Source organism: Triticum urartu, chromosome 4A, assembly GCF_056163025.1.
Source record: "Triticum urartu cultivar PI428250 chromosome 4A, HENAU_Tu73, whole genome shotgun sequence".
NCBI lineage: Eukaryota > Viridiplantae > Streptophyta > Magnoliopsida > Poales > Poaceae > Triticum > Triticum urartu.
This window is the reverse complement of record NC_141876.1, coordinates 488,468,436-488,492,545: the sequence shown is the minus strand read 5'-3', so window position 1 is coordinate 488,492,545 and position 24,110 is coordinate 488,468,436.

Here is a 24,110-nt window from a genome sequence, read left to right as displayed (position 1 = left end):
GGCAATTTTCTTCCGTTTTGGAATATTTAGAAAAATATAAAAATAAGAAGCAGTTCGGGAAGGACACGAGGGCTCCACGAGGGTGGAGGGCGCGCCCTACCCCCCTGGGCGCGCCCCCTACCTCGTGGGCACCTCGTGTGCTCTCCGGACTCCGTTTTCTTTCACGTTACGTATTTTGGTCGGTAAAAATTCATTATATAACCTCCCGAAGGTTTTGACCACCGTATCACGCAAAAATCCTCTGTTCTTGTTTCAAGCTGTTTTCTGCCAGGGTTGTCAACACCAAGCATCATATCATATCCCTCCTCCTCCAACAATGAGGGCAACGATGCTTGGCTAATGAAGATAGAGCTGAAGAGAGAGGAACCCATGGAGATCAACAAGGATGAAGGGATCAAGAAGGCCACGGAGGACCAAGTTCCAGCAACAGAAGACGTCTTTCAACTTGATCACAATCTTCTTACCCCAACTGAGATCGAAGCTTTCAAGATGATTGAGTTAGCTCGTATACAAAACAAATTTCTCACTCAAGGGCATATCATTGCACTCAAGGGCATTATCCGCAAGTTGGAAGACCTCCTACGCTTGATGTGCGACTATCCATCATCACCAACAACTCCTTCACCGACAAAAGAGATATAATCACATGGGTATGGGCACTCCCCTTGGCAACTTCCAAGCTTGGGGGAGTGCCCCGGTATCGTATCACCATCACTTTTATCTTTACCACTTTTCTTAGTTCGATCATTTTGATAATATTTTGATCTAGTAGAATAAAAGTTCTTAGTATGATCTAGTTGTGAGTTTTGCTTTATGATCCTTCTATGTACTCGAGTCTGTGAGCTATATAATAAAGATTAGTATTGAGTCAAGGGCTTGATTATTTTGCCATGATCTTAAGTGAATAAAAGAAAAAAGAAAGAATAAAAAGAATAAAAGAGATCATATGGATCTTATGGAGAGTAATGAGCTCACATAGAAAGAGTATGATGAATAAAAGTTGTTGAGAGTTGACAAACATAGTTTTGGTCATCGTTGCAATTAATAGGAAGTAATAAAGAAAGAGAGGTCTTCACATATAAATATACTATCTTGGACATCTTTTATGATTGTGAGCACTCATTAAAATATGACATGCTAAAGAGTTGACGTTGGACAAGGAAGACAACATAATGGGTTATGTTTTCTTACATCTGAGATAAATTATATTGTCATGGATCATCCAACATGATTGAGCTTGCCTTTCCCCCTCATGCTAGCCAAATTCTTTGCACCAAGTAGAGATACTACTTGTGCTTCCAAACACCCTTAAACCAGGTTTGCCATGAGAGTCCACCATACCTACCTATGGATTGAGTAAGATCCTCCAAGTAAGTTGTCATCGGTGCAAGCAATAAAAATTGCTCTCTAAATATGTATGACTTATTAGTGTGGGAGAAAATAAGCTTTATACGATCGTGTGATATGGAAGAAATAAAAGCGACAGACTGCATAATAAAGGTCCATATCACAAGTGGCAATATAAAGTGACGTTCTTTCGCATTAAGATTTTGTGCATCCAACCATAAAAGCGCATGACAACCTCTGCTTCCCTCTGCGAAGGGCCTATCTTTTACTTTTATCTCCTACCTTGCATAAGAGTCATAGTGATCTTCACCCTTCCTTTTTACATTTTATCTTTTGGCAAGCACAACATGATGGAAAGATCCTGGTATATATGGCTAATTGGATGTGAGTTTTCATGAACTATTATTGTTGACATTACCCTTGAGGTAAAACGTTGGGAGGCAAAACTATAAGCCCCTATCTTTCTCTTTGTCTGAGGGAGTCCTGGATTAGGGGTCTCCGAACAGCCGGACTATATCCTTTGGTCGGACTGTTGGACTATGAAGATACGAGATTGAAGACTTCGTCCCGTGTCTGGATGGGACTTTACTTGGCGTGGAAGGCAAGCTAGGCAATACGGATATGTATATCTCCTCCTTTGTAACCGACCTTGTGTAACCCTAGCCCCCTCCGGTGTCTATATAAACCGGAGGGTTTAGTCCGTAGGACAACATACAATCATACTATAGGCTAGCTTCTAGGGTTTAGCCTCTCTGATCTCATGGTAGATAAACTCTTGTAATACTCATATCATCAAGAACAATCAAGCAGGACGTAGGGTATTATCTCCATCAAGAGGGCCCGAACCTGGGTAAACATCATGTCCCCTGCCTCCTGTTACCATCCGCCTTAGACGCACAGTTCGGGACCCCCTACCCGAGATCCCCCGGTTTTGACACCGACATTGGTGCTTTCATTGAGAGTTCCACTGTGTCGTCATCATAAGGAGGATGGCTCGCCTCATTGTCAAGGACAACATCACCTCTGGGGGAGCCCTGGCTGTAGGCCAAACTCTCCGACTAGGCGGCTTCGTCATAACCGCCCGCTCGGCCGCTGCGCCGATGATGACTTCTCGGGTCATCGAAAATAGCCTCCACATCAGCTTGAAATTTGCCGAGCAGATGGATCCAATGGAGCTCTCCTCTTTGAACGAGCTCTTGGATCGCATCGCCGCTCTGAGAGTCACTATGGACTACGATCGGATCGGGCTTAAACCCGACCAAAGCGAGATTAACTCTCCGCCGGTCACCCATCAGATAGCGGTGGTGGAGGAGCAATGCGGCGATTCTCCCTCTATCCTAAGGACGAACTATGTCCGGATTCCCGAGCTCCCCGAGCCGGATACTCGCTCACGGGAGGACACCGCCCTAACCCTGAATCCAGAATCAGGCCGCATACCGAACCCACAGGGCAACATCCCGGAGTCTGAACTTCCAAGATCAAAAACTCCCCTGCCCCGGGATCACAGATTGGGTCAAAGTCTGGACTTAAGTCCACCCACCCACCCAGATACGAACTTTCTCTCCCACACTAGGCAAGCGCCCCAAGAGACAGTACATCACTATTGGGCCAGATTCCTCCTTGTAATGAACAATGTCAAGGACTATCGCGAGGAAGACGCAATTTCGTTCTTTTGCAACGATTGCACGGACAAGGGAGTCCTCAACGCCATAAGTCACCGTGACATAGCACACTTCGCTGACTTGACAGCCATAGTACGGAAATACTGTGCGATGGAAAGTGCCTGGAAAACCCAAACGCAATTTTGGGATAATCCGGCTCTGACAAAACCACCAGTCCGAACTAAAAGGGTGCACTCTCATAAGTCGCCCGTCTCAATTACAAAGAAGCAAAAGCCCACTACAGGGCGTGGAACCGTATTGGAGGGCTGGCTTAACGCGCCCTGCAAAATCCATAGTACAGTGGATACCATATCAATACGCAGCCTTAGAGCATGATGGATACTCTGGCAGGTGGCCAAAAGCGGTGAGGATCTCCTCATCCAAAATACCTCAGAGCACCTTCCCACGGATAACAATACAGTATTAACGGTCTTCGAGACCTTCGCCTCAAATAATAGGCGTAAGCGAGCACTCCGTAGCCTTGCCGAAGTTTGCCACGTGGCAGCAATAAATCCATGGAGCGACATGGCTATCACCTTCAATGCCAGTGACGAACCTAAATTCCGAACAGCCCGAGCACCAGCCGCTTTGGTCCTCAGTCCAATTGTGGACGGCTTTCGGCTCACTAAGGTGCTCATGGACGGCGACAACGGATTAAACCTCATTTATGAGGAAACTCTCCAAAAAATGGAAATAGACAGCAACCGTATTGAGCAAAGCAGTATGACCTTCTGAGGAATCATCCCTAGTCGGGAGACACGTTGCGCTGGGAAAATCACACTTGATGTGGTATTCGGCACTCCGGAGAATTACAGGTCCGAAGAAATTACATTCCAAGTGGCCTCGTTCAGTAGCGGATACCGCGCCCTTCTAGGGCGGGAGGCATTCACGATTTTTCAAGCCATACCCCTTACGGGTACATGAAGCTCAAAATGCCCGGACCCAATGGAATCATCACTCTAGTTAGTGATCCGGACATAGCACTCCGTGCCGAGAACAAAACAGCTGCACTAGCCCTCGAGGCATTATCCGAAGCCCTTGTGGCGGAGGAGTTAACCGCGCTGCGCTCTATGGTGGACAGGGACGATATGATACTAGACAAAAGATCCAAGTCCACCTCCTTTAAACCAGCGGATGAAATAGTCAAATTCCAAGTCCATCCAACAGACCCCACAAAAAAAGCATCCATCGGGGCACAGTTAAACCCCGCTGTAGACGCCGCACTACGGGAGTTTCTGCGCAAGAATTGCGACATATTTGCCTGGCATCCTTCAGACATGCCAGGAATCCCACGCAGATTGGCCGAGCATAGCCTTAATATTCTAAAAGGATTCAAGCCGGTCAAGCATACTCTTCGGCGTTTCTCTGAACCTAAGCGACAAGCCATGGGAGAAGAGCTAGCCAAGCTACTGGAAGCCGGATTTATTAGAGAAACAAAACATCCGGACTGGCTAGCAAACCTGGTGATGGTACCAAAGAAGGACAAATCCTGGCGCCTATACGTCGACTTCAAAGACCTTAATAAGGCTTGCCCAAGGGATCCCTTTCCACTCCCTCACGTCGATCAAATCATCGACGCTACCGCAGGACACGAATCATTGTGCTTCCTCGACGCATACTCCGGTTACCACCAGATTAAGATGGCGGAGTCTGATCAAGCCGCAGTTGCATTTGTCATGCCATACGGCCCCTTCTGTTTTAACACAATGCCCTTCGGGCTCAAAAACGCCGGCGCAACATATCAGCGCATGATCCAGGCATGTCTGGAAAAGCAGATCGGCAAGACTGTGGAGGCATATGTAGACGATGTGGTCATTAAAACCAGACACGTCGACTCTTTAATAGATGACTTGAGGCTCACGTTCACCAATCTCCGAACATACGGCATTAAGCTCAATCCGTAAAAATGCGTTATCGGCGTTCCCGCCGGAAAGCTCCTGGGCTTCATCGTCTCCAGTAGAGGAATTGAAGCAAATCCAGCTAAAATCCGAGCTCTGTCGCAGTTGGCTATCCCAACTGACCTCAAGCAAATCCAGAAATTAACAGGATGTGTGGCGGCTTTAAGCCGCTTTATCTCCCGATTAGGAGAAAAGGCACTTCCCCTTTATCGCCTTCTTCGGCGCACCGAACACTTCGAGTGGACGGACGCAGCCACGGCCGGACTGGAAGAAATAAAAGCCATCCTGGCCACCAACCCAATCTTGTCCGCGCCAACTATTGGCGAACCAATGCTATTATATATAGCGGCAACTCATCAAGTTGTAAGCGCAGTGCTCGTCGTCGAATGAGAGATGGACGGACATAAATTCCCACTTCAAAAGCGGGTATATTATGTATCCACCGTCCTCACTCCATGCAAATCACGGTACCCACATTATCAAAAGATAGCATAGGTATTCATGGCATCCCAAAAATTACGACACTACTTTCAAGAGTGTTCAATCACGGTGGCCTCCGAAGTACCACTCAATGACATAATAAACAACCGCGATGCCACGGGCCGGATTGACAAATGGGCCATCGAGCTCCTCCTGTTCGACATAACATACAAACCACGGCGAGCCATTAAGTCGCAAGTATTGGTCGATTTCGTCGCCGAATGGACGGAAGCCGAACTCCCTAAAGAGTACTGCGCATACTCCAATTGGATCATGCACTTCGACGGCTCTAAAATGCTGGCTGATCTGGCGGCTGGCGTCGTCCTGACGTCCCCCACCGGAGATACAGTGCAATACATACTCCAAATACTATACACAGACTCCAATAACGCAGCCGAATACGAGGCCCTATTACATGGTCTCCGGATGGCAGTCTCCATGGGCATCCAACGCCTAGAGGTGTGTGGGAACTCGAACCTCGCAATATCCCAAATAAATGGAGACTTCGATGCCAAGGATCCGAAAATGGCGGCATATCGCAACGCCGTCCTCAAAATGTCAGCTCGGTTCGAGGGGCTTGAATTCCACCATGTGGCTCAGGAAAACAACCAGGCGGCGGACATCCTCGCTCGTATCGGCGCTAAACGCGACCCTGTCCCACCGAACATCTTCCTAGAAAGACTGTTTAAACCATCTATGGTATGGGAAGGGGACACCGGAAAAAATAGTCCGGACCCGGCCACAACCCCAGATACCGAACACTCTGACACAATCAGCGGCTCTGCCACCGAAATAACACCTTCAGCCCACGTGATAATGGCCGTCATCGCCCCATGGACAGAACCATTCCTGGCCTACCTAACTAGGCAGGAACTACCCGAGGACCAAAATGAGGCATGCTACATAGTGCGGCAATCTAAAGCCTACACTACAAAAAAAGACACATCCGTGACATTTTGGGCCGAACGAAATTTTTTTCTGTCATACATATAGCACTTCTATGATGATAATTGTGAAAAAACCTGGTATCATCATAGATGTGGTGGGCTCCTACTTCTATGACAAAAAATCATGACAGAAAATAGGTTTTTCGTCCTGGGCGGGCCGCAGACGCAGCTGCATGACATTCTTTGGGCCATCCATGACGGAAAAAATCGTGGTAGAAGCGAGGGCGAGGAAAATTTCGGGGAGTTCCCGGTTACGGTGGGAGGTCGGGGGCCGAGCGATGTGCGTTTCTCTCGTACACGTACGTGCGTGTGTGCGAGGCGTTGGCTCTAACTGAACCCGAGCGAGGCGTTGGGCTCTAACTGAACCCGAGCGATTTCACTGCAGGCTACGTGTTACTGAACCCGAGCGATCGATCGATGGCTGTTAACTGAACCCGATCGAGCGATTCCTTCGCTACTGCTGCTAACTGAAGCCGATCGATGCTGCCTCTGGATGAATAGTGAGTGTTGCAGGGGGGGTTGGATGAACAGTTCCCGGTGGGGGTGGATGAACAGGACCCCATGGTGTTGCCTCTGGATGAACAGGACCCCGATCGATCGAGCCGGTTGGGGCTAGATGAACAGGACCCCGTGGAGGGCTGGATGAACAGGACCACCCCGTGGAGGGCAGGATGAATAGTAGATGGTGGAGGGCAGGATGAACTGTAGCCCGTGGAGGGGTGGTTGAACAGGAGCCCATGGAGAGGGCTGGTTGAACAGTAGCCGGTGGAGTAGCGCGCGGTGGAGGCTGGATGAACAGGAGCCCGTGGATGAACAGTCGCAGGTGGAGGCTGGAGGAGGTCGACGGTGGATGAAAAGTAGCTCGTGGAGGCTGGAGGGGGTCGACGGTGGAGATGAACAGTATCTCGTGGAGTCCCGTTTTGCGGTACGCCACACCCCTCCCGATGAACAGGACCCCTGTTTCGACCGTAGGAGGTTCGTTTCGTCCGTTTTGCGGTACGCCACACCCCTCCCGATGAACAGGACCCCCGTTTCGACTGTAGGAGGTCCGTTTCCTCCGTTTTGTGGTACGCCAGACCCCTCCCGATCAACAGGACCCCGTTCCGAACGTAGGAGGTCTGTTTCCTCCATTGTGCGGTACGCCATGCCTCGTTTCCATCGCATGTTCCGTCCAAGCCCTCCCGATGAACACGACCACGCATTCCGTTCCGACCCAGCCGGTTGGCTCCCACGCATTCCGTTGCCTCCCGATGAACACGACGCATTCCGTTGCCTCCCCATGAACACGGCGCATTCCGTTGCCTCCCCATGAACACGACGCATTCCGTTGCCTCCCCAAGAACACGACGACAACGCTGTTTCTCCGTTCTGACCTAGCCATGTCAACGAGCCCTCGCCGTACGTATGCGCGAGTAGGAGTTCGAGACCCTGCCCGTATGTACACATACGTGGCTGTATTTTCTTTCTTGCACCCTGCCCGCCTCTACTACGACACGCGCGCGCCTCTACATCCACCAGTATATATGTACGTACACATTCGCGACCAGAATGACAACGCTACGTACGCTTCGACCAGGTGGGTCCCGACTGTCAGGCACTTCCTTGCGTGCGAAGATGTAGTTGGTGGGTCCCAGCAGTCAGGGGGGCGAAATACGGTGGCCTGTCAGGTGGGTCCCTGCTGTCAGGTGGAGGAATAATTATTTTGCACGTAATAAGGAGGCACTTCCTTGCTGCGGCCGTGGACCCAGCTGTCATCCTCTCCACGTACAGTCCACGTCCGATGGAAGCCGTTCCTTGACCACGTTGACCACGCCGCGCCGAGAGCACCGGGGTGGTGGACGACGGTGAGGCCTAGGAAGGGGACGACGCGGAGCCGGGGAAGACGCGGAAGTGGATGCCCACGCGTAGAGGAGTACGAGGGCACTGGTTCACTACGGTGTGAGGCTGCCGTCGCCGCAGAGTAACAGGGGGTGTGGGTGAGTAGAGGGATGGCCTGGCCAGCGGTGGGAGTAGTAGGGGGCGGCGAGACCTCCGCCGCATCGCAGCCGACCATGGGAGGCAGGAGCATGAGGCACGACCGGCGCTGGTTTGGGCGGCTGGAGCAAGAAGACCAAAGGTTGAAGAAGCACTACAGCCGTTGGATGGACATCAGACAGTCACTGGAGCTAGAATCGTGCATATTGACTAAGTTGACAAAGCCCTCCGTCCCCGTCAACATAGTAGGCCCACAAGTCAGCCTGCCACTATACTGGGTCCCAGCTAACAGGGGGAGTATTCATTTGTTTGTGCTTAATAAGGAGGCACTTCCTTGCATGCGAAGATATAGCTGGTGGGTCTGAGCTGTCAGCGGCGGTAACGTTTTTTCGTGAAATACAAAGGCCCTTTCGGTGGGTCCCTGATGTCAGGTGGAGGAATCATTATTTTGCGCATAATAAGGAGGCATTTCCTTGCATGCGGCCGTGGACCCAGTTGTCGTCCTCTCCACGTACAGTCCACTTCAGATGCATGTCGGTCATTGACCACATTGACCAGGCCGCGCCGAGAGCACCAGGGCAGTGGATGACGGTGAGGCCTGGGAAGGGAACGACATGGAGGTAGGGAAGACTCGGCAGTTGTTTCCCACACGAAGGGGAGTACGACTGTACGAGGGTTTACTGGTTCGTCTGCCATCGCCGGAGAATAATAGCAGGTGTGGGTGAGTAGAGGGATGGCTAGGCCAGCGATGGGAGTACGGTGGGGCGGTGAGGCCTGCGCGGCAGCACAACCGGCCGCGGGGAGGAGGGAGCAGGCAATCCTGCCGGCGCTTGTTTGAGCGGCTGGAGCAGGAAGATCAGAGATTGAAGAAGCACGACGGTCGTTGGATGGACATCCAACAGTCATTGCTTGTGCGTCAACCTTTTTTTAGGAAAGCCTTAAATATGTGGAAAACAGCATACAGCCCATCTGCCATTATTTCTAATAATTTTCAGCCCATTTGCTAATTCTTAAGGTTTTTTTTGGAGCCCATATTCTTTTTGTTAGCATTACAGCCCAAATTGTGGCCATGGTTAAAAAATTATACGAAATTTTGCATATTTCGGTGCGGTCCGAACTGTTTTTAATCCTGAAATTTCGACTCACATTCAAACTGATTTTAAAAATAAATGTATATCAATATAAAATCCAACAAATTCTCCACGCATAAAAATTAATGTAATTTAAAATCTTGAAATGAAAAAAAAGATATTTGAAACTAATTGCCGGTTTGATGTGTTTTAAAAATGTACAACCCATTTCTCATTACTGATGGGCCATTTTCTCGGCCAGCCGTATGAAAGCTCTCCTCGTCTTGAAAGATTTGCAGCCCAACAGGCCTGACAAAGTGACTTACTTGGCAAATTGCAAAAAAAAAACTGGGCTGTGGCCGTGGACCCAGATGTCAGCCTCTCCACGTACAGTACTCTTCCGATGGAAGTCGTTCCTTGACCACATTGACCACGTCGCGCGGAAAGCACCATGGTGGTGGACGACGGCGAGGCCTAGGAAGGGGACGACGCGGAGCCGGGGAAGACACGACAGTGGAAGCCCGCACGGAGAGGAGTACGAGGGTTCACTGGTTCGGCTGCGGTGTGAGGCTGCCGTTGCCGCAGGGCCTGGCCAGCGGTGGGAATAGTAGGGGGCGGTGAGGCCTCCACGGCAGCACAGCCGGCCACGGGAGGCATGAGCATGCGGCACGACCGGCGCTACTTTGGGTGGCTGGAGCAAGAAGACCAGAGGTTGAAGAAGCACTACGGCCGTTGGATGGACATCGTACGGTCACTGGAGCTAGAATCGTTCATATTGACTAAGTTGACAAAGCCCTCCGTCCCCGTCAACTTTGTTGGCCCACAAGTCATTTTCCCACTATGGTGGGTCCCAGCTAGCAGGGGGTATTCATTTTTTGTGCATAATAAGGAGGCACTTCCTTGCGTGCGAAGATATAGCTGGTGGGTCCGACATGTCAGCGGGGGGAACGTTTTTTCGCGAAATATAGAGGCCCTTCCGATGGGTCCCAGCTGTCAGGTGGAGGAATCATTATTTTGCGCGTACAGTCCACGGCCGATGGATGTCGTTCGTTGACCAAGTTGACCAGGCTGCGCCGAGAGCACCATGGCGGTGGACGACGGCGAGGCCTCGGAAGGGAACGACACGGAGCCGGGGAAGACTCGGTAATGGTTGCCCACGTGGTGAGGAGTACGAGGGTTTACTGGTCCGGCTGCCGTCGTCGAAAAATAACAGGAGGTGTGGGTGAGTAGAGAAATGGCCTGGCCAGCAATGAAGTAGGGTGGGGCGGTGCGGCCTGTGCGGCAGCACAGCCGGCCACGGGAGGCGGGAGCAGGCAGTCCCACCGGAGCTGGTTTGGGCGGCTAGAGCAAGAAGATCAGATATTGAAGAAGCAGCACGGCCGTTGGATTAACATCCAACGGTTGCTGCTGCTAGAATCGTTTGTGGACTAAGTTGACAAAGCCAAAATACACATCAACCTAGTAGACCCACAAGTCAGCCTCCAAATCTGTCCCAAACAACATACAGCCCGAAATTTCTAGCCAGATTCAAATTAATTTTAAATCTACATATACCTTAATTTAAATTCAATGAAATTTTACCCGCACAAAAACAATGAAATTTAAAATATCAAAATCCGAAAGAAAACAGTATTTTGGAACTAATTGTCTGTTTGCTGTATTTTTTCATTGTACAGCCCATTTATTATTACTTATAGCCCATTTCTTATTACTTATAGCCCATTTTCTGGGCAAAATGCATCCCTCCTCGTCTTGAAAGATTTCCGGCCCAGCAGGGCGTAGAAAAGCAAGTAGGCCTACGTTGGTTATTTTGCAAAAAACAAAATAGTTGGCTAGCAATTTTCAGAAAGGAAAAAACAAACTGGGCTGGTCATGTGCTAAACATATGAAATAAAAGCCTGGACTAGATGGGCCACGGGTCCCGCACAACCCAGTTGATACCCTTCTCCGTCCCAAAAAAACAAAATTACTGCGCGTGCTGCTGGGTCCCTACTGTCATCCTCACCATGTACAGTCATCTCCTTATTCCTCTCAGTTGTCGACCATGTTGACAACATCGAAGGGCGGCGCCGCGGCGAGCGAACCAAGGCAGAGGACGATGGTGAGGCCTCGGACGGGAATGAACAGGAGCCGGGGCAGATCACAGCCAGCCGTGGGAGGCGGGAGCAGGCGGTCCCATCGGTGCTGGTTTGGCTTTGGCGGCTCCAGGAAGAAGAGACTGAAGAAACGCGACAGACGTTGAATGTCAATCCAACGGTCAAGGTTGGCACAATCGTTTGTTGACTAAGTGGACACCAAGTAGCATACTTTTTTATATATAGGAAGAAAACTGCGAGGAAAATGCGTATGTGTGCCGTCCTCCTCACAGGGAACGTTCGCCACATAAGTGACTAGCACCCTTGGTTTTCAACCGAGAGGTCTTGGGTTCGAGTCCCAGGAACTCTCAATTTTGTCCTCCTTCCTTCCTCGCAAAAAAGGGAAAGAAAATCAAAGACTTGGGAAGGCGTACAGAACAAGCTAGTGTACGAGTAAAGAGACGTTGCCGAGTTTTAGAAAAAAGAAAGACGTGCTCCTATAGCTGGTTCGAATCCAAACCTAGACTATGACTATATATGGTGCTATGCTACTCTGCAAGTAATGAAACTGACATATCCAACGTTCGCTTCTCCTCTTCTCTACTTACTCTGCCTAGCATCAGAAGCTCTGGCTGCAGCAACCATGTCCGCTGGCTGCTCGTCCACCTGCTCTTCAGCAGGCAACAACCAGACATGCGCCAAGTCACAACCCGTACCATCGCCTGTGGGTATCATCACACCCTTGCCGGCACGCGCACCGCAGCCGATTGCTCATCGCAACCCGCTGCCGTTGGTGTGGTGCCACTGCTGCAAATCACGCAGAGTCATCCGTCGTGTCTCAACCACAATCCGCAACCCTGGCCGAGTCTTCTACAAATGCCCGAATCATGGGGTAATAATATGTTTAAGTGTTGTTCTGCTGCTTTCAGTTGCTGATTTTTTTTAATAGTTTGGTTGATGATCTACCAATTTGATTCGTGCAGAAAAGGGAAGATTCGTGTGATTTGTATTTCTGGGAAGTTGCTGATGTGGGGGAATGCAACTAACGCGGATTATTTGGTTAGCCGAGGAATCCTAATACCAGCAGGTTGGGGTGTTGGACAAGTAACTGAAGGAACGGTAGAAGAGGAAGATGCAGAGCAGAAGGTTAAAGATGTAGTTCCTTTGATCACGGCCAAGCAACAGCTGCTGAACGGCCTTGACAGCAATGAGGAGATGAAAGAGCTTGTGAAGATAATGGGCAAAATCGATGTGCTCTGTAGGATGATTGTCTCTTTATTTGCAGTGTATGTAGCACTCGTGATGTATTCAGTGGCTACGACATGAGCACTTTGCTGAAACTAGTAATGAATGAAACCTGTGTAGCAGGCTGGGCACAGTGTTGTGAACATCTAATGATTTCTATTAACGGAAATCAGGGGGTATCCCCTTTTGCTCATATAAATAAATAAATAGCAGAGGCCCTGTCGGGTCAGCTTTGGTCTCATTCGAAGACGTCGAGCAAATTGCAGTCCAACAGCAAACTATGTCATCAAATTCAAGTTTCACAACCAAATATGAGTACAACTGAACAACAATGTCATCATGTTTTAGTTTTCATACAATCACCAAACACAAATCAGCATACATAACAAGTGATGTTCTCACAGCAAAATACTAAACAACATGTTCATCAGGGTTCAGTTGTCATAGCAAACACAATTTCACATAGTAGACAAAAAAATGTCTTCTGACAGGAAAATATGACAAAAGCAATGTAATCATCATCCACAGCAGCAGCGTCAACATCTTCGCCATGTGTATTAGTCTGAATCGTAATTCCCCACAGTGTCATCTTCTTCTTCGTCCTCAACGTCCTTGAACGCTGGCTTCTTCTTGATCAACTCTTGTATGTCCACAGCATGACAGGCAATCTTTTCGCCGGCGTCATTGACGTGATGGTTCTCAAAGATATTAGGAACATCTGTGTTATCTTGTACATCAGGAGCAGTGTAAGCATCATCTTGTTGTGCAACTTCATTAAATGAATTCCTCTGCTCAAACCTTTGCAATACTCTCCAGTCATCGCTATGTGCAAATGTGTCTTCCAAGAAAAATATCTGTGTTGCTTGATTTGCCAAAATAAAAGGCTCGTTGGTTTGGTACACCGCCTTGACATTGATGGATTTGAAATAATCATCAGCTCTGGGTTTTGCGATCCTGGAAAACAGGTTATACCAACGACAGCACAACAGAACCACACACCGATGATCCTCGAAACTGGAGATAGACTGCAACTGAATAATGTCTGTTATGTTAGCATACATTTCAGTTATCTCTTTGTCATACGTATCCGTGCTCATGATGGCACTGTTTTGTGTCTTCCTGCCTTCGTCTCGTGCAAGGGTGTTGTAGCGCACATCTCCAACAACGCAAGATTCATAATGTCTTACCCAAGTATCAGGACCCATTGCTAGTGAGTAAAGGGCATCATCAACTGCCTGCCCATCCTCCCGCATCTTCTTAACATATGGTTAGAAAATAGACAAGCTGACCATCTTATGTACTCAATATATTAAAAAAACTGACAGTGCACTTCAAAAGCTTACATGGTTCTTGAACCATTTCGCAAATCCTACCATAACCAATTTGTCAATGTTTCTTGGATTTTGCGGCAGTAACTCCTCTTTGTAGATGCTGCACAACATAGTGATCACGTGAAACATCTAAATATATAAGAATGTGCTGCAAGTTTAGTAGATTACGATGTATAAGCTGCAGTACTGCACTTACTTGATATAAGGTAGTATCTTAGGAAAGTTATTCAACACATACCAAACCATTTTGTCCAAATCTTTAGGTTTATCCTCTTGTCGACTCTTCCCTGTAACTCGAACAGAATAATCGAAAACATTGAGCCCGGGATTGTCTTCACCCACCTCTTTGCTAAGCTGATCAGCTGTTTCAATGTATTTTGAGCAGAATGTCAATGCTTCTGTAGCAATGTAGGCCTCTATAATGGAACCCTCGGGTCTAGCTCTGTTGCTAACATAGCCCTTGAAAGTGCCTAGCCGCCTTTCAATAGGGTACATCCAGCCATACTGTACTGGACCTCTAAGTAGTGCCTCATCAGGTAGATGAACAGCCAAATGCACCATCACATCAAAGAAGGTTGGAGGATATATCTTCTCAACGTCGCATAGGATAGTTGGTATCTTGTCTCTAAGACGCTCCAAAGCATCTATCCTGATATTCCTACTGCAGAGTTCCCTGAAGAATTGTCCCAACTCTGCAACTGCTCTGTATAAGTCAGGGCGGCCCAATCCTCTAAGGATAACAGGTAAAACCCTTTGAAGTAGGACGTGGCAGTCATGAGTTTTCAACCCTTGTATCTTGTTTCCATATGCACTGACTCTCCTTTCAGGGTTCGAAGCAAATCCATGTGGGAATCTCACACGTGACAGGACCTCGCAAAATTCTTTTCTTTTTACCTTGTCCAAGATGTACACAGCTGGTGCCATATCCCGTGGTTTACCTTCATCTTGCACCTGCAAATCCTTTTTGATACCCAGGTGTGTCAAATCAATCCTAGATTTTAAGGTATCTTTCGTCTTGCCTTCAATATTAAGAAGTGTGCCGATAATGCTGTCACATATATTTTTCTCAATGTGCATCACATCAAGATTATGCCGCAGATCCAAATCTTTCCAATACTCCAAGTCCCACAAAGTGGACCTGCGGGTAAACAATAATCTCTCTTCTACCCTGCCATGCTTCCTTTTCCCGCTACCATTACCAGGATGGTTTCCTGGTGTAATATGCCTGACCTTCTCTAATTCCACTTGCAACTCATCGGCGGTGAGCCTCTTTGGCACATCACGGTTTTCATGCTTTGCATTGAGCACATGTCTTCGGTATTTTCTAGCATGCGGCTTGTCCTTGGCAAGGGAACGGTGGTGTCCAATGTAACAGATCTTGCTAAGTATTGCGTATGACAGCGGATTCCTGTCACAGCGAACACATGCATTGTAACCATGTGTCATTCACCCTGACATAGTGCCCAAAGCCGGATAATCATGGATGCACCAAATTATAACAGCATGCAGAAAGAAATCAGCTGGTGGGTTGCTATATAGGTCTCGAGTGAGAACACCCTTCCATAGCTGTTGAAGTTCCTCCACAAGAGGCTCCATGAACAAATCAAAATCCTTTCCAGGACTTTTTGGACCTAGGACGAGAAAGGCCATCATGTAGTTTGATTCTTTGGTGCAGACATTTGGAGGCATGTTGTAAGGGATAACAAGCACTGGCCACATGCTATATGTGGCGCTCTGGTGGCCAAATGGGTTAATTCCATCTGAAGCTAAGCCAAGTCTAATGTTTCTCGGGTCAGCAGCAAACTCTTTGTGTTTATCATTGAAGCTTCTCCACTCACTACCATGAGATGGATGGCTCATTACATTCTGATCTCTGTACTCCTGGTTCCTAGAATGCCACAGTACATCCTCTCTTGTTTCAGCATCATGAAACAACCTCTGCAATCTTGGTGTAATTGGAAAATGTCTCAGAACATTATGAGGAATCCTCTTCACAGCATCGCCATCTTTCCATCTTGATGATTTGCACTTCGGGCATTCACTTAAGTTGGCATAATGTCAGGACCCCGATTCCGAGTCACATTGATCTAGCCGGTAACACCTCATATCAATTTGCGGCTTCACGCATGGTACCCCACGGGTGTCGCCTTACCATGGCCCGGGACCGTTTGCGCCTTTTGGCTCACGTATATGATAGTGTCGCTAGCATCCATATGACAGAGAACCCGGGCCGACATGGCTAGTCGTGAACCCAAAGCGGCACAGACTTATGGAGACAGGCATACATGAATCACATCGAGCATGTCGGTCATCAGCGAGTGATTCCAGGCTGTAGCACTGGGCTAACAGGACTCCGGGGAACCCAGGCTATAGCAGGCTAGGCAGGACTCCGGAAATCACCGTGTGACATTTCCCCGAAGGGACAGACATAGGAACGAAGTGAAACACATGCCGGCCAGTCAAGTGTCCTGAACAGTAGTGCTGGGCTAGCAGGACTCCGGTGAACCAGGTTGTAGCGGACTACTATGGCTCGAGGAGCACTAGACTACATTTACCCATAAAAAAAGGCTGCCAAGGATAAACAACTAGATTGTCGGATCCCACTCATACCAAGCATTTCAATCATACACACAATATGCCCGATATGAGTACATACAACATGGCATCACAACAAAACTCTACAACTCAAGTACTTTATTTAAAGGCTCCAGGGAGCCATACATAACATGTTCATACAGATAGGGGTCACATGACCCAACACTCAAGTCATACAAACATACAAGCACATGCGGAAGCAACTAGTCTGAGTACAAACTCTAGAAAGAAAGAAGGCTTCTCGAGCCTGTCTATCTACATAGGGCCCTCCATGGCCAGGATCACCACCTGGGTGGCTAGTCACTCGTCGACGTCAAGGTCTACATAAAACCCATCGGAGGGGGCGGTGTTGTCGTCTGAAAACAATAAATAAGCAAACATGAGTACAAAGGTACTCAGCAAGTCTTACATCAGAACCTACTATACATGCTTATTCTCAAGAAGGCGGTGGGGTTGATGCAGCAAGCCAGCTTTGACTCTTGGCTAAGCTATCCTACAGAACTTCACCAGTAAAAATAGATTTCGCACACGAGTCCACTACTCACCAACACAATACTCCACCGGGGATCCTCCCTCGTCATCCTACGAGAGGGCCATCCTCGGTACTCACACTTATCTTGAGTCTTTTAGTAGTATCCATTAACTTGTCTATGAACTGTATAGGCAACCAAGTAGTCCTTTACCGCGGATGCGGCTATTCGAATAGTTTATACCCTGCAGGGGTGTACTTCGTCATACACGCTTTCACCACTTACGCCGTTTACACGACATGTACTCGGCAACCTTCAAGCGGAAGCCCAGCGAGGGTGTCGGCCACGGCCTACCTAAACACTTAAGTCTCTAGTCTAGGTTTATCGCCTATCTAGGTTCCATCCGCAGGGAGTCCGGCCGAGGTTTCCACATACGGCCCCGAACGATGTGAACAGGGTTCCCGAGACACCAAACGGGTGACTCGGTACACCGTGCCACGGTGTATCTACCGCAACATAGCCCACCCCTAGGGTCAGCGCTACGCACGGCCGCCAACACATAACCTACAAACACCAGAAACTAATTGCAACTCCTGGACAGAGTACTAGGGTGATTAAGAAGCCGAGAGGGTCCATTGGTTTCGGGCCCAATGTACGGTAGTAACTGCATCTTAAATCACACATACAGATCTCAGTTCTTACGGACGGCCTCAATGAAACAACCCACCATGTACTCCTACATGGCCTCTCATCGATACCTTTACCAAAACATGTTCAATACATCCCTCATATTACCGACATAAGCATTTCACTCTAGCTCATCACCCAGATGAACCAGACCTGACTCAGCTCTAAGCATAGCAAGCATAGAAAGGTAGGAATCACATCCATGGCTCAATCAACTCCTACACATGCTAGTGGGTTTCATCTAGTTACTGTGGCAATGACAGGTCATGCAGAGGATAAGGGTTCAACTACCGTAGCACACAGCAGCTTGAATCGCGATGTCTTAATGCAGTAAACAAGAGCAGGAGCGAGAACATGGGTTGTATCGGAATGATCAATGGTTGCTTGCCTGATAGAGTGGTAACGGGATACTGCCCTTCAGTTGGATACTCGAGAATATCCTCGGACGCAGAACCTACCACGAAGAACACATCGGAACACAATCAACACATGACAATATGCAACAATATGATGCATGCTATGACATGGCAATATGATTGTGTCTTGGCCTAATGCAAGCTAAAATAGGAAGGGATGAACCCATTTGAATCAAAGATTCAAATACTAGCTCATTAAACATGGCATTTATAGTGCATTTCCTTATTCTGCTTAAACAGCAAGGTAAACTTGTTTTCCCATGCATGAAACCATTACAGATGGATAGATTGAATTTTTCTGATAATTTTTCATATATAATTTATCTCATTTGGAGCTATGGTTGAATTTCTATGAATTTTTGAAGTTTGAACTATTTTCTGGAATTTCCTGAATAAGAATAAATCCAGAAAATCAATTACTACGTCAGCAATGCGTCAGGGTGACGTCAGCAGGTCAAAGGCGCCAGTCCAGGTCAAACCTGACTGGTGGGGTCCACTGGTCAGTGTCTCTGTGCACTAACTACATTTAGTTAGCCTAATTGACTGGCAGGGCCCACTAGTCAGTGACTATACTAATTAACTAACCTATTTAGTTAGCACTAATAGAGTAATTAGTCGGGCAGGGCCCGCATGTCGGTGAGAGAGAGGGGGGAGGTCAACCCACGTCAGCAGGTCAACCTCGCCGGTCAGCGGGTCAAAACCTGCCGGCGTTTAGCCGCCGGCGAGGCCAGACGCGGTGGCGCGCTGCGGAAATCGCCCACAGGGCACCAATTGATGCGCAGAGAGCAGCTACGGGTAGCTGGGAACAAACCGCGGCGTTTGGTGGTGGTGGTTGGGCTCGGGGTGGCCGGAAACGTCACCGGCGACGAGCCTTGCGGTCGCCGGAGTCGGGCGAAAGTGAGCCCGAGGCTACGGGGCACGGCGAGGCGTGTGGTGAGGTGCGTTGTGCCCCTGGGGATGCAGTGAAGTAGTTAGACTAGGTGGCATGGCCGGTGTTTGGCCAGAGACACATCGGCGATGAGCTCCACGGCGGCGCGTGCGGGTGAGCTTCGTGTGCTCGTTGTGGTGCACGAGAAGAAGAACGGGGAGGATGGGGAGGTGCAGCAGCTCACGGCGACCACGTAGAGGCAGACGGCGCGGTCGGGGACGAGTCGATGCGGCGGCGACATCGAAAGGGATCTCCGGCGATGCTCGGTGAAGATGAGGTCGAAGAAGACGTTGCTGAGCGTGTGAACGCTCGGGGCTTAGCTGCTCGACGGAGTTGACGATGGCGGAGAGGATGGACACGGTGGTGCAACACGGGGACGACGGTGGACACGGTTTCATGGTGGCGCGAGCACGGCAGCGTCGGCCATGGCGGAGGAAGAGCGATGGAGAGGGACCAGGGGGAAAGTGCGGTGTCTGCGAGGTCGGGGGATGCAAGGGAGTTCGTCCCACGTCGACAGGTCGACGAGGGGAGCGGCGAGGCGGCGGCAGCTGCGTGGCGCGCATGCGGTGCTCGCCATCGAGCACCTGCCTGCTTGGCCAAGCCAAGCTGCTCGCTGGCGGGGTGGCTGGGCTGGGCCGGCAGGTGGCGCCAGGTAAGTTTTTCTATTTTTTTTGTTTTCTTTTCTATTTTTTTCTGTAGCTTTAGGGCTTTATTTAAAATACCTAGGCACTTTCTAAAATCCTGAAAATAATTGTGGGCTCTGTTGGGATTATTCCTAACAGCCCTGACTTAATTCCAGAATTATTTGAACATTTAAAATATTTATTAGCATTTAAATGTCCAAAGGCAACATACATATGATTTAATCCAGTGACCTTTTATTGACCTAGAAAATTGTGCACCTATTTTGCCAGAGGTTCTAACCCAAGGCAAAGAGGGTGAGCATTTTAGAAGGGCATTTCAAGTTCATTGAAATTATTTTTAGTAAACCCTAGTTGATTTCAAGAGGGGTGCTGGGGGTTCTACCTTCCCCATTTCAAGTTTCAGATGAAAAATAAACATGATGCACACTCTAATGCATGGACTAGCTAGGGTGTGACCACTCACCCCTACTCAAAAGAATCTCGTCCCGAGATTTAGGATCCTCTGGGAAGAAGGTGGGGTACTCGAGTCGAAGACGATCCTCCCTTTCCCAAGTGGCTTCTTCCTCGGAATGATGTGACCATTGAACCTTGAGAAACTTGATATTATGACGTCGAGTGGTACGCTCGGCTTGATCAAGGATACGAACGGGATATTCCCGATAAGAGAGGTTATCTTGTAGATCAAGCGTTTCGTGGTCCACTCCATGGATAGGATCCGCGAAGCAACGCCTGAGTTGTGAAACGTGGAAGACATCGTGAACTCTGGAAAGATGTGGAGGTAGTTCCAATTGGTAGGCAACTTCTCCTCGTTTAGCAAGAATGCGAAAGGGTCCAATGTAACGAGGAGCCAATTTGCCTTTGATACCGAAACGATGGGTTCCCTTTAACGGGGTAACCCGATGGTAAGCCTTCTCGTTGACTTCATAAGTCATAGGCTTATGTTTACGATCATATTAACTCTTTTGACGAGATTGGGCTGTTTTCAATTTCTCACGAATAATGCGAACCTGCTCTTCTGCTTCCTGAATCATATCCGGGCCAAAGAGTTGTCTTTCCCCGGTTTCTGACCAGTTAAGAGGCATTCGGCATTTTCGTCCATAAAGAACTTCGAAAGGAGCTTTGCCCAAGCTAGCTTGATAACTATTGTTATAAGCAAACTCCGCGAATGGAAGGCATTTCTCCCAACTCATTCCGAACGAGATAACAGAAGCTCGGAGCATATCTTCCGGAATTTGATTGACTCGCTCTACTTGACCACTTGATTGGGGATGGAAGGCGGTACTAAAGGAGAGACGAGTTCCCATAGCATTTTGGAAACATTCCCAAAATCGAGAGGTGAAGAGACTCCCACGGTCTGAGTTAATTTCCAATGGAACACCATGAAGAGACACTATTCGGGAGATGTATAACTCAGCTAGCTGGCTAGCGGTGATACTCTCACGAACAGGTAGAAAGTGGGCTACTTTGGAAAGTCGGTCGATCACAACGAAGATGGCATTATTCCCTCTCTTGGTCCTGGGAAACCCAGTGATGAAATCCATACTGATTTATACCATTTCCATTCAGGAATAGCCAAAGGTTGAAGGGTGCCAGCAGGCCGTTGATGCTCTGCTTTAACACGACGACAAACGTCGCAATTAGCAATGTATTGAGCGATTTCTCTCTTCATCCTAGTCCACCAAAACCTCTGGCGTAGGTCTTGATACATTTTGGTACTACCGGGATGAATGGTGAGAGGGGATTCATGAGCTTCCTTAAGGATCAGTCGCCTCAGGTTTCGCGCCTTTGGAACCACTAGGCGATTCCCAAAGTATACGACACCTTGATCATCAATGGAGAAACAATTCGCGACTCCTTTCTTAATGTTTCTCTTAATACGGGAGATTCCCGGATCTACCTTCTGTGCCTTGATGATCTGATCCGTAAGGGTAGGTTCCGCTACCAGGGTGGATAGGAATCCTCGAGGAACAATGTGAAGGTTTAGCTTACGAAATTCCTCATGGAGAAGTGGTTGACTTTGTTGTAACATCAGGTTGTTACAATAGGACTTACGGCTTAGCGCATCAGCCATGACATTGGCTTTGCCCGGGGTGTAAGTTATTCCTAAGTCGTAGTCCGAGATCAACTCGACCCAACGTCGTTGCCTGAGATTCAAATCTGGTTGGGTGAAGATATATTTCAAACTTTGGTGATCGGTGAAGATCTCGCAACGATTACCGAGAAGGTAATGTCGCCAGGTTTTAAGTGCATGGACTACAGCTGCAAGCTCTAGATCATGTGTAGGATAATTTTCCTCATGTGGGTATAATTGCCATGAAGCATAGGCCATTACCTGACGATCTTGCATGAGTATGCAACCTAGTCCTTGTCGCGAGGCGTCCCAATAGATAATAAAGTCCTTGGAGAAGTCTGGTGGTACCAGTACGGGGGAAGATGTCAGGCGTCTTTTCAGTTCTTGAAAACTGATCTCGCACTGTGGAGTCCACTCGAACTTTTTATCTTTCTTGAGGAGTTCAGTTAGAGGTTTAGCAACCTTGGAGAAATTTTCGACGAAGCGGCGGCAATAGCTCGCTAAGCCAAGGAAGCTCCGAACTTGCTTGACCGTCTCAGGTGGAGTCCAATCAAGGACGGCTTGAACTCGCTCGGGATTGACAGCAATACCCTTACTAGAGATTACATGGCCTAGATAGGTCACTTCTGGCAACCAAAATTCACACTTGGAGAATTTGGCATAAAGGCGATGCTCTTGAAGTTTCATCAATACCAGCCTTAGATGTACGGCATGTTCCTCTTCATTCTTGGAGTAGATGAGTATGTCATCGAGGTATACTACGACGAATTTATCCAAGTACTCCATGAAGACCGAGTTCATTAACCGAGAGAAGGTAGCCGGGGCATTGGTTAAACCGAAGGACATGACGGTGTACTCGTATTGGCCATAACGAGTAACAAAGGCCGTTTTGGGAATGTCCCCATTTATGATTTTGATTTGATGGTAACCCAACCTCAAATCCATCTTGGAGAAGATTGAGGATCCAGCGAGCTGATCATACAGATCGTTGATCCTGGGAAGCGGATATTTGTTCTTGATGGTGACCAAGTTGACAGGTCGATAATCCACAACCATTCGATCCGTTCCATCCTTCTTCTTAACGAAGAGGACAGGGCAAGCCCAAGGAGAGGAACTAGGATGGATGAAACCCTTGTTCAAGGACTCATCGAGTTGGTTCTTAAGCTCGGCTAGTTCTAGGGGTGCCATCTTGTAAGGTCTTCTAGAAATTGGAACGGTTCCTGGAACAAGGTCTATCACAAACTCGACATCCCTGTCAGGTGGAACACCTGGCAGTTCTTCTGGAAAGACATCTGGAAAGTCTCGGACTACCGGAACATCTTCAAGGTCTGGAAGGGGATTGGCATTTAGGGAGTAAAGTTGGCGCTTGGCCACTCGAGTTAAGACATTAACTGTCTTGCCCGAGGGGTGGGTAAGTTGAACGGTTCTAGTGGCACAATCGATCTTAGCATAATGAGCTGACATCCAGTCCATACCCAAGATGATATTTATGTCGGAGGACTTGAGAGCTATTAAGGATGCAAGGAAGACAAGTCTATCGACAAGAATTTCGTTCCCATGGCTTACTCTAGAAGTTTGCCATTTGGAACCCGGAGTTTGAATTACCATGGAAGTGGGCATGTCGCAGAATGTCGTGTTATGCAATCGAGCATAGTTCTCGGATATGAATGAATGAGATGCTCCAGTATCGAAAAGAACAGATGCCGGATTGCAGTTAACAAGGAGCGTACCAAGGACGACGTTAGGATCCTCATGAGCCTCCTCGGCTGAAACATAATTGACATGGCCACGTGCAGTGGTGGCCGGCTTGGCGTAGAAAGTCTTCCCCGCTGGCTTACCATGGTCAACGGACTTTCCAGTTTGATTGGGGTTGTTGTTCTGGGGACACTCTCGGCTATAGTGACCCGGCTGTCCACACTTGAAGCATGTCACCACATTGGGGCGTGGAGCAGCATTAGCAGCGGGGCCACCATAGGGCTTGGGCGGTGCAAATTGTTGGTTGGGACGAGGCGCCTCAAAGGATGGCCTCGGAATGAACCTGGGTGGCAGTGCCGTGCTTGGAATCCACACCCGGCGCTTCTGAGCCCCAGAGCCGGATGAAGAGCCAAAATCACGGGAGTGCTTGCGTGAAGCGTCATAATCAGTCTGGCCTGTCTCAGCACTGATGGCTTTATTGACAAACTTCTGAAAGGATGTGCACTCGTGCAGATGGAGATCGCGGCGAAGCTCAGGGCTAAGTCCCTTGCGTAACCTTGCCTGCTTCTTAGCGTC